Source organism: Peromyscus maniculatus, chromosome 7 (genome assembly GCF_049852395.1).
Source record: "Peromyscus maniculatus bairdii isolate BWxNUB_F1_BW_parent chromosome 7, HU_Pman_BW_mat_3.1, whole genome shotgun sequence".
Taxonomy (NCBI): domain Eukaryota; kingdom Metazoa; phylum Chordata; class Mammalia; order Rodentia; family Cricetidae; genus Peromyscus; species Peromyscus maniculatus.
In genome coordinates this window covers 36,213,150-36,228,395 of record NC_134858.1, presented here as the reverse complement: position 1 = coordinate 36,228,395, position 15,246 = coordinate 36,213,150, and the positions used below count along the sequence as shown (strand labels likewise).

The following is a 15,246-nucleotide window of genomic DNA, read 5'->3' as shown; positions in this document are numbered from 1 at the left end:
GCTGAATTACCTTATTAACAGCTCTTAGATCTGTTTCCATTTTCCATTTTCCAAATTTTAATGAAAAATATAGTAGAATTCCAAGGACTGGTTGATTCTTCAATGTGTTGAATATTTAGCTACTCCTGTACCAACTGTTCTAATGCCTGCAAATTTTCTGATGTCAAAGACCATTGTTCCACCCAGACATTTTGTCAGTTAACCATTTTAAAGGTAGGGCTATTGGTACCCTTGAAAGATCAGGAATTTTTGTGCCCTGTTTATGTACAATATGAATGGTCTGTGACTGTTCTTTATAATACCTTTGAATATTTTTCTCAGAAATATATATTTGTTTATTGTTTGTTTCTAAGATTGGAGGAATGTTAGTCTGGGTATTCCATTGCTGTAATAAATCACATCCCCAGAAATTCATTGCTATATTGCCTGTCTCATGTTGATCTGCATTCATAAGTCCAATGTTGGCCTTTAACAAATCTTCTGTGTACCCCAGCAGGATGGGGCCTTCTGTTTGGATTCTCTTTAGGAAAAAATTGTTCCTAGGAATGCCTTGCCTACAGTACCTTTTCAGACGACCTGGTTAACCACAATTAAAAATCTAATCCTTTATTTTTTCTTAAAAATTTAGAAGTCACTTCTCTATTTCAAGTGTTATGGAAAGTATGAGATCCAGTATCTGCTGTATTTCTAATCCATTCATCTGCGGGTGCTCATCTTGCCTTTAAGGGCCTGATTACCCTTTTATGCTATGAATTATCATTTTCAAAGGCCAAAGATTTAATTAATATTCATCTAACTTCTGGATCTGATAACATTCATTTAAAGCTAAAGTCAATCTTTGTAAAAAGAAATTAGTGAAGGCTTCTTTCGGGCCTTGTATAATTTTAGTAAATGGCTCAATCTTCTTTATTAATTCTTTAATCTTTTTCAAATCATTCAAAGATGCTCTATAGCATAGGGCCAAAGGGTGATCATCAAATTTTATCTGTCTTTCCACATCAGAATAATGGACCTCATCAAAGATTGGATCTTATGAAATCTCATAACCTCTAATCCTACCTTGCTGTTTGATGGTCCTGCTGGTCTCTTTACCAGGTTCTCTACTGTAACTTAGGACCAGCTTCCAATACCTCTGTAACTAAATCTTTCCTGTCTTATTTTGTCTTTTTTTTTTTTTTTTTCCAGAGCTGAGGACTGAACCCAGGGCCTTGCGCTTGGTAGGCAAGTGCTCTACCACTGAGCTAAATCCCCAACCCCAATCTTTCCTGTCTTGTGGAATAATTCTGTTCCAAGTAACCCATGAATTTAACATCTGCTTCACAAAAGGTGAATGTATTCCATACGAAACTATTGTTTTCTTAAATGTCTTCAAATTTAATATTTCTATACTATCCCAGTTAACTTCTGAATAGCCTTGGGGATGTCTACCATCTGGTGGTCATTCTTGAATGGTAATTGGGTAAATTAAGGTTGGTTTTCTAATAACTTGGGGCTGCTCCTCTTCAGTTACATAATGCAATGGTATGGCAACTTCTGCTTTAAAGTCCTCTGTCTGTGTGTGAATATTTTTCATAGTTCCATTAGTCTGTCTTCCTAAGAATTTTATCTTATCAGTCAATTTTTCTTATTTGGCACTGATATCAAAACAATTTTTAGGGATAATAGAAGAATTACCAAAATGATAATTGACATTATGTCAATTCCAGCTAAGTTGATTATCCCTTCATTTAATTGTTCCATTTTCAAATCATCCATTGTGGAACTATATGGAGACCTAACTCTGTGTATCATATTTCCCAATTTTTAATATATAATTTTTATTTAAAAATTATCTTTCCTTTTACATACCAACCCCTGCTCCCCTCCCTCCTCTTCTCCTGCCCCCCTCACCTACCCTCATCCCACCCCCATCCTCTCCTCATAGAGGGTAAGGTCTCCCTTGGGTAGTCAACACAGGCTGTCATACCATGTTGGGGATGGACCCAGCCCCTTCCCCCTGCATCAAGGCTGAGTAAGACATCACACCATAGGGAATGGGTTCTAAAAAGCCAGTTCAATTACCCGGGATAAGTCCTGGTCCCATTGCCAGGGGACGAACAAACACATCAAGCCATGCAACTTTCACTCATATTCAAAGGGCCTAGTTCAGTCCCATGCAGTTTCCCTAGCTGTCAGTCCAGAGTCTATGAGCTCCCATTTGCTTGGGTCAGCTATTTCTGCAGTTTTTCTCATCATGATTCTGACCCCCCTTGCTCTTATAACCCTTTCTTCCTCTCTTCAACTGAATTCCAGGATCTTGGCCAAGTGTTTGGCTATGGATCTTGGCATCTGCTTCCATCAATTACTGGATGTAGGTTCTATGATGACAATTAGGGTAGACACCAATCTGAGTGCAGGGGAAGGCTAGTTCAAGAACCCTCTCCACCATTGGTATGAGTCGTAGCTGGGGACAATCTTGTGAGTTCCTGGGGTTTTCCCTGGCTACAGCTTTCTCCCTATCCCCTTAATGGTACTGTCTGTGAAGATAGCTCTTTCATTGCTCTCCCTACCAGTCTCTTTCCCATGTTCCCACCTCCCCTCCCCTCCCCTCTATTCCACCCTCTCAGTTTACCCAAGAGATCTTAACCCTTTCTCCTTCCCAGGATGATCCATGTGTGTCCATCTTAGTGTCCTTCTCTTTACCTAGTTTCTCTGGAGTTGTGGATTGTAGCCTGGTTATCCTTTGCTTTGTGTCTAACATTCACTTATAAGTGAGTACATACTGTGCTTGTCTTTCTGGGTCTGGATTACCTCACTCAAGATGATTTTTTTTCTAGTTTCATCCATTTGCCTACAAATTTTATGATGACATTGGGTTTTTTCCCCCCTCTGTATAATACTCCGTTGGGTAAATGTACCACATTTTCTTTATCCATTCTTCTGTTGAAGAGCAAGTAGGTTGTTTCTACGTTCTGGCTATTACATACAGTGCTGCTGTGAACATGGTTGAGCAAATGTCCTTGTGATATGGTTGAGCATCTTTTGGGTATATTCCCAGGAGTAGTATTGCTGGGTCTTGAGGTAGATTGATTCCCAATTTTCTGAGATACCAATGCTCTGACTTCCAGAGTGGTTGTACAATATTATACTCCCTCCAGCAGTAGAGGAGTGTTCTCCTTTCTCCACATCCTCTCCAAAATAAGCTGTCATTTGTGTTTGTAATCTTAGCCATTCTGACAGGTATATGATGTTATCTCAGAGTTGTTTTGATTTGCATTTCCCATTTTTAATGCAGAGAAATACTGTAGTCAGAAGGTTTCTCTGTCTTGCTCAGCCTCCTCCCCGACATTGCCGTTTAGACAAATCTCTCTCACTCATGGTCCCGCACCCACTTGGAGCCAAGTAAACACACAGAGACATATTATTTACAAACTGTATGGCCTATTGCTGGCTTTTTGTTAGCTAGCTCTTATAACTTAACACATTTCTATTCATCTCTAAGTTGCCATGTGACAGTGGCTTACCGGTATTTTCACATCTTGCTTCTCCTGGTAGTGCTGGTGTCTCTTCTCTGCCTTTCTCTTTCCTGTCTCTCTCCTTGGATTTTCTGCCTGCCTCTAAGCTGCCTTTCCATAAGCCAAAGAAGCTTATTTATTAACCAAGGAGAGCAACATATTTTCACAGTGTACAGAAAGACATCCCCCAACACTTCCCCTTTCTGTCTAGTCAAAAAGGAAGGTCTTAGCTTTAATATAGTAAAATTATATATAATAAACAGTTATCAAGCAAGAATTACAGTTATAATATCTAGTCTATTTGTATTTGGCAAAATAAAAGAAAATATTTTATCATCTATCCTATATTTGTGAGTCCAAAGTTTCACATCTAATTTATCTTTAATCATAATTAAGGAAAATTATAATAACTATCTAGTCTTCAATTACATCATTTTCAGCGTATAGGCCTAGAGTCTCTCAGTCACTTCTCCCTGTGGCCTGCAGAAAGTCTGGCAGCCTCCTCTATGAAGCAGGAACATGAAGGACCATCTCACCTTGTTTTCGCATAGTCATCTCCAAGTCTTTTATTAATAAGACTGTTTAGTTATTTGTCTTACAAAAAACTCTTTAAAAAAACCTAACTCTCCCCTTTAAGAATTCCCAGTTGTCCCATTAGATCTACTGACACTGACAGCGAAGCATGAGGTTGGCTGTTGCTGCACAGCATGGCTGGACAGAGAACACAGGTAGTTCACAGTCTGGCTAAGGTCATAGCTGGAACAGCTATCCACTACACTAGTTCATTATCCCATTATTAAAAACCATTCTTCAAATGACAGGACATTATTGACAATCTTCATGAAGACACTGTTGCTTAAATTTAGTTAAAAGTATGAATTTTTGTTTTCTAGTACCAATTTGAATCATTTGCAAATCTTAATGAAAGATGTGCTAGTCTTTAGAAGAGTCACACATCTGATTAGTATTATCAAATTTAGGTTAAATTTCTTTTGTATTTCCCAATCCACACAAATAATTATAAAAGTGAACAATGTAGGACATAACAAATATTTTCTGTCAAGATCCTTCTTGTAATTTACAAATGTACATGGTTTCTCGGGTCCTATCAATTCAAACATGAAATCCAATTTATGTAGACCATCCTCAGTCCCCAGTTTATCTGGTGGAAATCATGGCATAAATGTGAGAGACATCATGCTCATTTTCTAGAGATTGTTCAAATCTGAAAAATAATGCAAGTCTCTCATGCATGAAAAAACTACAAATGATAAAATGAATACTCTCTGAAAGGCATTAATGTTTCCATTTTCAAGAATCAATGAGAATGTGTGGAAGAAATTGGGACACAATTTTGTGTTGGAATTTTAATGATAAAAATGAGTCAAACGCTGGACAATGACAACTACTTCTCTTCTCATGAGTCTGCTCCCTGAGAACTGGAAATCCTTGCAGAGTGTGGTTGCTTGTTACCTGGTAGATGGAATTCTAAACTCAGGGCAAACCATCAGAAGAACACAGTAGGGACCATTTAAGTGAGTATGAAAGTTGAGTGTATGTGCTACCTTAGAGCTAAAGAAGCCCTTAGGGACGCTGAGCTGTGATTAAACAGCTTCAAAAAGCTGAGACTGGTGACTAGGTATTGGCCTTTTTATTCATTTGTTTGCATTTATTTATTTATTCCTTCATTTTTTAAAGATTTATTTTACATCTCCACTGCAATTTCCCCTCCATCCTCTACTCCTATCCCTTCAACTCCCTCCTTTTTCCCCACCTATGCACTCCTCCTCTGTTTCTGTTCAGAAAGGGGCAGGCCTCGCATAGGTATCAACAAGGCATACCATAAGAAATTACTGTAAGACTAAGCACCTTCAGTTCTATTTAGTCTGGGCAAGGCAATCCAGTATGAGGAATAAATTCTCCAGAGCCAGCCAAAGCATTAGGGATTTGCATTTCCCTAATGATTAAGAATGTTGAACATTTCTTTAAATGTTTCTCTGCCATTTGAGATTATTCTGTTGAGAATTCTCTGTTTATGTCTGTACCGCATTTTTAACTGGATTATTTTGTTTTTTGATGTCTAGTTTCCTGGGTTCTTTATGTATTTTGTAGATCAGCCTTCTGTCAAATGTGGAGTTGGTGAAAATCTTTTCCTATTCTGTAAGCTGTGGTTTTGTCCTATTGGCAGGGTCCTTTGCCTTACAGAAGCTTTTCAGTCCCATGAGGTCCCATTTATTGTCGATCTTGGTGTCTGTGCTATTGGTGTTTATTCAGGATTTGTCTCCTGTGCTAATATGTTCAAGGCTATTCTCCACTCTTTCTTATATCAGGTTCAGTGTAACAGGATTTATGTTGATATTTTTATCCACATGGAACTAAGTTTTGTGCAGGGTGATAGATATGGATCTATTTGCATTCTACATGTCTACATCCAGTTATACCAGCACCTTTTTTTGAAGATTCTTTCTTTTTTCCATTGTATAATTTTGGCTTCTTTGTCAATAATCAGATGTCCATAGGTGTGTGGATTTACATCCAGGCCTTGAATTTGATTCTGTTGATCAACCTGTCTGTTTTTATGCCAATACCATGCTGTTTTTTTTTTCTTTTTAATTATTGCTCCATAGTGTAGCTTGAGATCGGTGATAGTATACTTCCAGCACTTCTTTATTACACAGGATTGTTTTAGCTATTCAGGTTTTTGTTTTTTTCCAAATGAAGTTGAGAATTTTTCTTTCAAGGTTTGTAAATAATTGTTTCTTGGCCTTCATCACTGAAGTCTGTAGGATACTAATGACCTGAGATTTCCAATGTCAGAATTTGTGATTTTGCAAGTTGCAAGTAAAATTTGGCACTAAGACTTTCAGAAAGAAGGATAAATGTTCATCCCAAACTGTGATGAAAGAGCCTAGAATAATCACTGTGAACAGTCAGGAAAATAATCCCCAATACCTTCAGTAATTCAATTATTCACAGCCTTTTCCTTAATGTCCACAGAATTCACCAGTCACATTCCCAGTTCCTGAAGGTTCAGTCAGTTACAATGAATTGGTGAATTTTTACATGATGCCTTTATGTGAATTTATAAACAACACAATATTTACTAGACAATGAAAGAATGATATTGATAAGACTCTGTCACTTGCGAATAATAGATTTCATTAGAGAAGAGAGAATTTAACCATTGTGACTTTCTGGTTTTATAATCTTTTATGTCTATCAGCTAGAAAGAGAACATTGAATCATGGGGAATTAAACCCAGTTTTGGTTTAATTCACAAATGAAAATCCCATAAGTTTAACTCCATAAAACTTTCTTAACCTGTGTTCTCAACCACAGTGACCATAATTCTGGTAGTGAAGAATAATTGAAAGAGCCCAATAGAGAGCTTTAGGGACAATGTACAATGATCTTTTGTCTTCTACAATGTTACGCCTAAATTATAGTCTCACTTAAACAGCTTTGTTAAAATACCAGATTTGGAACAAATTTTAGAAAAGATGAGATACAGATGTGTGGCGAGCTCCTCGGCCAGCGAGGAAGAACGACCACCACTCGAGGATTCTTCTCAGATCACACTTTATTGGAGTGCCTCTTGATTAAGGGAGAGCTGGAGGTGAGGGGCCCCAAGAACTAAATTGCAGCTGCTTATATGAGGATTCAAGCAAACGGGTCAGTCCGTGATTGGATCCCGCCAGAATGTGAGCAAGGGGAGCCACGGGATAGGCTGAGGACATAGAGCCAATTACCATATATGCGCATGCGCGGGCTTCGGGACACATAGTCCTAGGAGCATAGCCAAATATGGAGTTGTTTACAGCTAGGCTACCAGGAAGTCGGCACCATCTTAGAATGCCGGCTCCCTGCACAGCTGTTCCCACTAGCTGGGGGCCCCCTAAACAGTTCAAGCTAAACAACTGTCTCACCTATCCAGAGGCATGTGTTTCCACTAGTTTGGCTGGCCATCTCTGTACGTTTTTCCATCATAATCTCGATGTCCCTTTTTCATAGAATCCTTCCTCTCTCTCATCGGCCTGGCTGTGGATCTCTGCATCTTCTTCCATCAGTCACTAGATGAAGGCTCTATGATGCATGAGCTGGATTTTTGGAACCCAGTGCCTATGGTGGGACAACTTGTGCAGCCTTGGTGCAGGGAGGAGGACCTTGGATCTGCCTCAATTGAATGTACCAGGCTCTGCTGACTCCCCGTGGGAGACCTTGCCTTAGAGGAGGTGGGAATGGGAAGTGGGTTGTGGGGGAAGGCTGGGGGTTGGGAGGAGGGAGGAGAGGGGAAATCTGTGGTTGGTATATAAAATGAATAGAAAATTTAATAAAATAAAAAATTGAAAAAGGGACAGATACTCCAATATTTTTAGCTTATTTTTATGATTATTGAGGACCAAATTTCACTTTACATGAGAAGATAATTTTCAAAGTTCTACAACTATTCTAGGAAGATTGATTACTGTAATAAATCAATAAACAATAATAAATATTGTTTCAAACAATAAAATATAAAATATGTTTAACATCATATTATTATTTAGATTTGGAAGCCATTCAAAACTGTATATTTCTCAGACTTTACTCATTTTGTATCCTCATTATATAGCATTATTGTGAATGTTCATATGTTTTCTATAATTATTTTATTTTTATTTATTTAGTGATCTTTAATATTATGTCAATGAGTGTTTTGCCTCCATGTATATATGTATACTGTATACATGCCTGATTCAGAGGCTAGAATAGGGCATCAGATATACTGCATCTTGGGGGCTGTAAAATTGGTTATCAGGTTAAGAAATTCATCACCAATGCTGACGACCATAGTTCAGTCCACAGAATTCACATGGTTGAAGGAAAAAAACAACTCCCTACAGTTTTTTCTCTGACGTCAATTGGAGTTCTATTGTCTGAAAACACACACACACACACACACACACACACACACACAATCAAAATGCAACCAAGATTTAAAAATTTACATAAATAAATGTCAGTTTAAGTCTGTTGGACTTGTAGGTTGAGAGTAACTCAAGATTGGCATGAATAAAGCTCCTGTGCACATTTTTGTGCCCATCTCTCTACAGAATATTGCTGACATTTGTCCTGTATAAAATTTGTGCTGCAGACTGTTCAGTGAATATCTTTAAAATTAAAATAAATAGTGAGGCTATTTTGTAAAGTAGGTGAGCAGTTTCTCACTGCACACAAGACCTGTGTAATGTCTGGCTACTTCTTGCCAACAGTTGGCATTGAAACAGCTATTGTAACTGATTGTAATAAAGGTGTTGAAGGTTGTATCTTTTTTTCACTTTTATTGATTTTTTTTGTGACTTCATATCATGCATTCTAATCCCACTTATCTCCACATCTCCTCAAATCTGCTCTCTGCCCTTGTGACTGCCCCCACCATCAAAACTAAATTAAAAAGAAAAAACAAAACCAAAATCAAACAAAGAAAGAAAACAAAAACAAAAATAAGAAGAATCTTGTCATGGAAGCTGTAGTGTGGGCTAGTAAGTCACACAGTTTATCTTTTAGTATATTCATCTTTACTTGTAGGTGTTCATGGCCAGGAGTCATTGGTCTAGCTTGAGGCCTCTGGCTCTGCTACACCACTGTTAATGGGCTCTCAAAGGGACTCCTCTTGGATATCCTGTTGTTGTCCTGTGTTAAGGAGATCTTGCTGTTTTTGAATCTGTAGGTTCATCGTATTCATGTCCTCCTACAATTCATAAATTCAGTGGATACTGGGGAGGGTGAACTCATAGCCCTGTTTCTGACCCTGGGTGGTAGCTCGGTTTGTCAGTTTGCTAGATTTCCCTCACCATCACTACCCAGGTGAGCTCTCTAGAACTGTGTTGGCTTGCTCAATGCAGCCTACAGGAAGGAATGGGGCCAGTTCTCCTGCTCTAGGAACCCTTAGATCCGGGTTCCCTTCATTCACATCATCAGGGCCAGCTCTAATTTTGCCAGCTCTCTCTATATATGAGATATAATACATTTAGAAATTATACTGATTTAAGAAAGTAACAGTAGTAGGTTCTCCTCTAGGACCTTTGACTACATGAGGCATGAGTGGTTGGTTAAGTTTACACTACCAGGCCTATTATTGAGCAGTTCTTAAGTCCAATTAGATAGCTCTTGCTAACCACCATGATATCAATGCCACTACTGCACTCTTCAGGACATTTCCCCATGCTTGCAATTGGTGTGGATCATAGGTCTGTAGCTGGATAGGACTGCAGATTATTTTTTTCCCTTTGCAGATTCAATAGCACCTTAGGCTATTAATGAGATGTAGACCTCAAGGAGGAAATGTAAGCTTCCAGTGAAGCCATTGCTGTGAAGCCAATGAAATGCTCAAAGTGCTCAGGGGCAGTGTTTATATACCATGCATTTTTAATTAAAAAATAATGCAAACTAAATGTCAAATCAAGAAAGTATACTTATATATGTTTCTGCAATTTAATTATCATGAAGAGATTCATCTCATTCAGAAATCTGTAAATTTGAAACAATAACAGCCACTGTACTGATATACATTTCTCTCTTTTTCATAATTTGTACAGAGGATATGGCAGCAGGAAACCATCAAACAATGAATGAGTTCATCTTTACTTGACTCTCAATGAAGCTAGAACTCCAGCTGCCCTTCTTTCCCCTCTTCCTTAGAATCTATGTGGTCACTGTGGTCGGGAATTTGGGCATGAATACACAGATTGGATTCAGTTCCTACCTGCACACCCCATGCACTATTTCCTCAGCAGTCTGTCCTTCATTGATTTATGCCATTCCATTGTCATTGTCCCCAAACTGTTGGTGAACATTTGACAGAGAAGAACATCATCTCCTACTCTAAATGCATGACTAAGCTCTATTTTTTCCTCCTTTTTTTTTTGCCATTATAGAGTGTTATATATTAGCTGCAATGGCATATGACCACTATGTTGCCATCTCTAACCTCTTGCTTTAAAATGTAACCATGTCCTATCAGATTTACATTTCCTTGATTTCAAGGGTGTATATTATTGATGTGGTTTGTACATTAGCCCACACAAGCTTCCTGGTCAGAGTTCAGCTCTGTAAGTTAGATGTGATCAACCATTATTTCCATTATCTTCTTCCCTTCATGAAGCTTGCATGCTCTAATACTTATATCAATGAATTGTTGATTTTCATTTTTGGAATTGTGAACATCTTTGTCCTATTTCTCAGCATTATTACTTTCTACATCTTCATCATTGCCAGCATCCTCCACATTTGATCCACAGAAAGAAGATCCAAAGCCTTCAGTACATGCAGTTTCCACATCTCTACTGTTGCTATCTTCTTTGGTTCTGCTGCATGCATTTACTTACAGCCTCCATCAGTGAGTTCAATGGACAAAGAGAAAAGTGTCAATTGTGATTTATACTACTGTTGTGCCCATGATGAAACCATTGATCTACAGCCTAGGTATAAGAATGTCAGTATTTCCCTGAAGAAAATAATAGAGAAGAAATCATTCATGTAACCTGAACTAATACAAGATTTATTAATTAGAATAGAGTCATCAACTGATACATGGTTTAAAATGCTATTATTCATTTTAATCCATTTGCAGATATTTTAACTATGTATTTAGACATTTTGTTATATATCATTTCTATAATCATCCATTACTATTTCCTATGCAAAAGTTGCCACTTACCTCTCAGAGACAAATGTAAAAGAAATGCTGAGGATGACATCAACCTATTTATCATATAATGTCAACTCCATCTACTTTCTCTTTAATTGTAAGGTTGATTAAAAAGTCTTTTTTTTCTTATTATAAATATAAAGGACATATTTCTAAACCTTTGACAATCTGCTCCACCTATGTGAAAGAATTAGACTTAGAACTATGATGCTTGTGGCTTGTAGTTTTGAAATTACCCTGGAAAATCTACTTAATTGCCTATTATTCAATGGATCTTATTTGTCTTCTGTCTTTTGTATATTACTTCAGACTCCTGATTGCTATTTTAATATCCATTTTATAGACACTTGTATGTGTTGAGCTTGTGTCTGATCCAGTTATGTAGTTTATCCACTGATTATTTTGTGTATATTTCCATGTTTTAGCCAAACTTGGTGTGACTTAGACATCCTAGCAGACTTTCTGTTTCTATGACTCATTGTTGTCCAGGGCTTAGAAAAATTCTTGAAATTTATTACATCCTTAGTGCTTTTTAAATTACTCTTATGAAATATTTAAGGGAAGCTGTTGGCATTCATATTATTTATATTCATCAATGGGTTGTTATCATTTCAAGGAGCTACATCTAATTTTAAACTAAGTTTAATTCAGTACTTTTATTTTTATTTTTTATTTTTATAATTTAATTTAATTTTACATATCAGCCACGGATTCCCCTGTCCACCCCCCTCCCTACCCCCTGCCTTCCCCATAGCTCACCCCCCATTCTCATCTCCTCCAGGGCAAAGACTCCACTGGGGATTCAGTTCAACCTGGTAGATTCAGTCCAGGCAGGTCCAGTGCCCTCCTCCCAGGCTGAGCAAAGTGTCCCTGCATAAGCCCCATGTTCCAAACAGCCAGCTCATGCACTAAGGACAGGTCCCGGTCCCACTGCCTGGGTGCCTCCCAAACAGTTCAAGCTAACCAACTGTCTCACTTATCTAGAGGGCCTGATCCAGTTGGGGGCTCCTCAGCTATTGGTTCATAGTTCATGTGTTTCCATTCATTTGGCTATTTGTCCCTGTGCTTTTTCCAATCTTGGTCTCAACAATTCTCGTTCATACAATCCTTGATATGAACATAGCTGAGCAAGTGCCCTTGTGGTATGATTGAGCATTCCTTGGGTATTTGCCCAAGAGTGATGAATGAAAGTTTTGCTGGGTATATTAGTCTAGGCTGGCATCCATGGTCTCTTAGTGTCTGCATTATATCTGTCCAGGTCCTTCTGGCTTTCAAAGTCTCCATTGAGAAATTGGGTCTTATTCTGATGGGTTTGCCTTCAAAAGTCACCTGGCCTTTTTCCTTTGTTGCTCTTAATATTCTTTCTTTATTCTGTAGATTTAGTTATTTAATTATTATATGGTGAGGGGACTTTTTTGGGGCATCTAGTCTGTTTGGTGTTCTATAGGCTTCTTGTATCTTCATAGGCATTTCCTTCTTTAAGTTGGGAAAGTTTTCTTCTATGATCTTGTTGAATACATTTTCTGTGCCTTTGAGTTGGTATTATTCTCCTTCCTCTGTCCCTATTATTTGTATGTTTGGCCTTTTCATGGTGTCCCAAATTTTTTGGACATTTTGGGTCATGACTTTGATGGCTTTAGTGTTTCCATTGACTGATGAATCTCTTTCTTCTACCATATCTTCAATGCCAGAGAACCTCTCTTCCATCTCTTGCATTCTTTTGGTTATACTTACATCTGAAGTTCCTGTTCATTTACTCAGATTTCCTATTTCCAGCATTCCCTCCTTTGTGTCTCCTTCATTTTTTCTCGTTCCTTTTTCAGGTCTTGGACTATTTCCTACATCTGTTTCATTGCTTTTTCTTGATTTTCTTTCAGGTATTTATTGTTTTCTTCTGCTTTATTTGTCCTTTTCTCTAGTTTTTTTTTTTTTATAGCGTTCTTCCCATTTTTTGTTTGTCTGTTTCTCAATTTAATTTTTGATTTCTTCTTTATAAGCCTCTAGCCTCTTCATGATGTTTTTCATAATGTTGCTTTCTTCTGCTTCTTTCATTTTGTGATGTTCAGGTCTAACTGTTGGAGGAGGGCTAGGTTCTGGTGATGCTGTATTGCTCTTCATTTTGTTGTATGTACTTCTGCCTTGAAGTCTGCCCATGTCCTTGTGTATTCATTCTTGGTCTTATCAGCGCTCTTGGTTCAGAAAGAGCTAACAGATTCAGGAAGCCTCTCTCTGGTCCAGATGGAAGCTTTGGGGTGGATGGTAGCTGAGGGCTGGTCTCTGAGTCTCAGGCATTGGCTGGGGTCTCCTTGGATGAGTGAGGGGGCAGAGTGTGGAGATTGCAGGGTCTGCTGGGGTCTTGGAGAAGGGGAACCTTGGGGGACGTTCCACCTGATGGCCAGAACCTGGGGCCAATTTGGGCAGGTCTTCCCAGGAATGGCTGGTGCCCAGGGATGGGACCTAGATGCAGGCCTCTCCGGGTATGACCCCAGACACTCACCTCTGGTCCAGATGGGGACTCAGGGCTGGATGGGAGCTCAGTACTTTTTTTTAAAGGTTAGGTTTTAATATAAAAACTTACATGATGGCAAATGATAAAGTAATGTAATCTGTTGATTCAATAGCCTGTGCAGCTATTCTGACCTAACTTATTTTGTCAACTCCCATCCCACTACAGCCTCTATTACTGTTTCTTATGTGAGGTTACACTGACAAGAGGCACTATTAGAAAGATATATATGTTATCTAACTCAAAAACCATCAAAATGTGACACTGTTTTGCCCTTCCCCGAAAAAAAAAAAAAGAAAAAAGAAAAAAGAAATCAGCTGTCCACCCTTCTGGACAGAAATGTGATGGTTGATTGTCCATTTTTACTTGGTTTTTGGATGTATTTTGGTAGACAGAAAGCAATCCAGATTGTTAAAGTATATTGTTCAACGGTTCTTTCAAAATGGGTATATCACAAATAAACCTGAATGTAGCTAGAGTTTTCCTGCCTTGCCCACAGTCAGGACAAATCTCTGTCACCCGCCAGTCCCACAGCCGCTCAGACCCAACCAAGCAAACACAGAGACTTATATTGCTTACAAACTGTATGGCCGTGGCAGGCCTCCTGTTAACTGTTCCTATATCTTAAAGTAACGCATTTCTACAAATCTATACCTTGCCATGCGGCTCGTAGCTTACCAGCATCTTCACATGCTGCTTGTCCTGGCAGTGGCTGGCAGCGTCTCCTTCTGCCTTCCTGTTCTTTTATTTCTCCTCTCTGTTAGTCCCGCCTATACCTCCTGCCTAGCCACGACCAATCAGGTTTTATTTATTGACCAATCAGAGCAACTTGACATACAGACCATCCCCCAGCACAGCCAAGTGCAGACCATCTCAGACACCTGCACTCAGGCCCATGGTCCTAATCATCCTCTATGCAAACCTGCTGGGTAACACCACAAGGAACCCAAGAAGGGCTCCCACAGGACATACATTAACATCCCACAGCACCTGAATTCCTCAATATCTAAAAATACACTGGATTTACCCTTAAAATAAAATTCCAGTTTGGCAAGTGTCAGTGGTCATGTGATAAGAGCAGCAGGTGGCAATTGAAGTTCAAGCTGTCAGACCACCAGGATACAGCTCTGTGATGGGTAAATCTTGCATAGGAAAGGCCTCAAGACCACAGACCCTGGAATGTCTTTTGCTTGTGCTGTGCCTTTACATGTTTGCTGCTGCTATCTTTCTCTAATATGTGCCATGGTGTAAATGAGTGTAAGGAGATCCCCATTACCTGTAATGTAGTGTGTTTATCTCACATAAACATCCTGTTCTACTGAGCATTTATACCTGTGGATTATTATGAAGATGATTCCTTCCTTAGATGTACTGTCAAACTGATAATAATAATAATAATAATAATAATAATAATAATAATAATAACAATGTTAGTTTAACTAAACTAACATTTATTATCATGAAAATAAAGTTTTCATGATAAAAATATAAACCAAAAGTGTCACACACCTGGAACAAATGAGTTTCTACTGACGAGCAATATAGACTGTGACTTA

The 15,246-nt window shown here is 38.5% G+C and overlaps 1 pseudogene; it reads left to right on the top strand.

Annotated features, from left to right (window-relative positions):
* The first annotated feature begins 10,077 nt into the window (after positions 1-10,077).
* On the top strand, positions 10,078-11,016 carry LOC102925639 (olfactory receptor 8G18-like; annotated as a pseudogene).
* Positions 11,017-15,246: the final 4,230 nt, after the last annotated feature.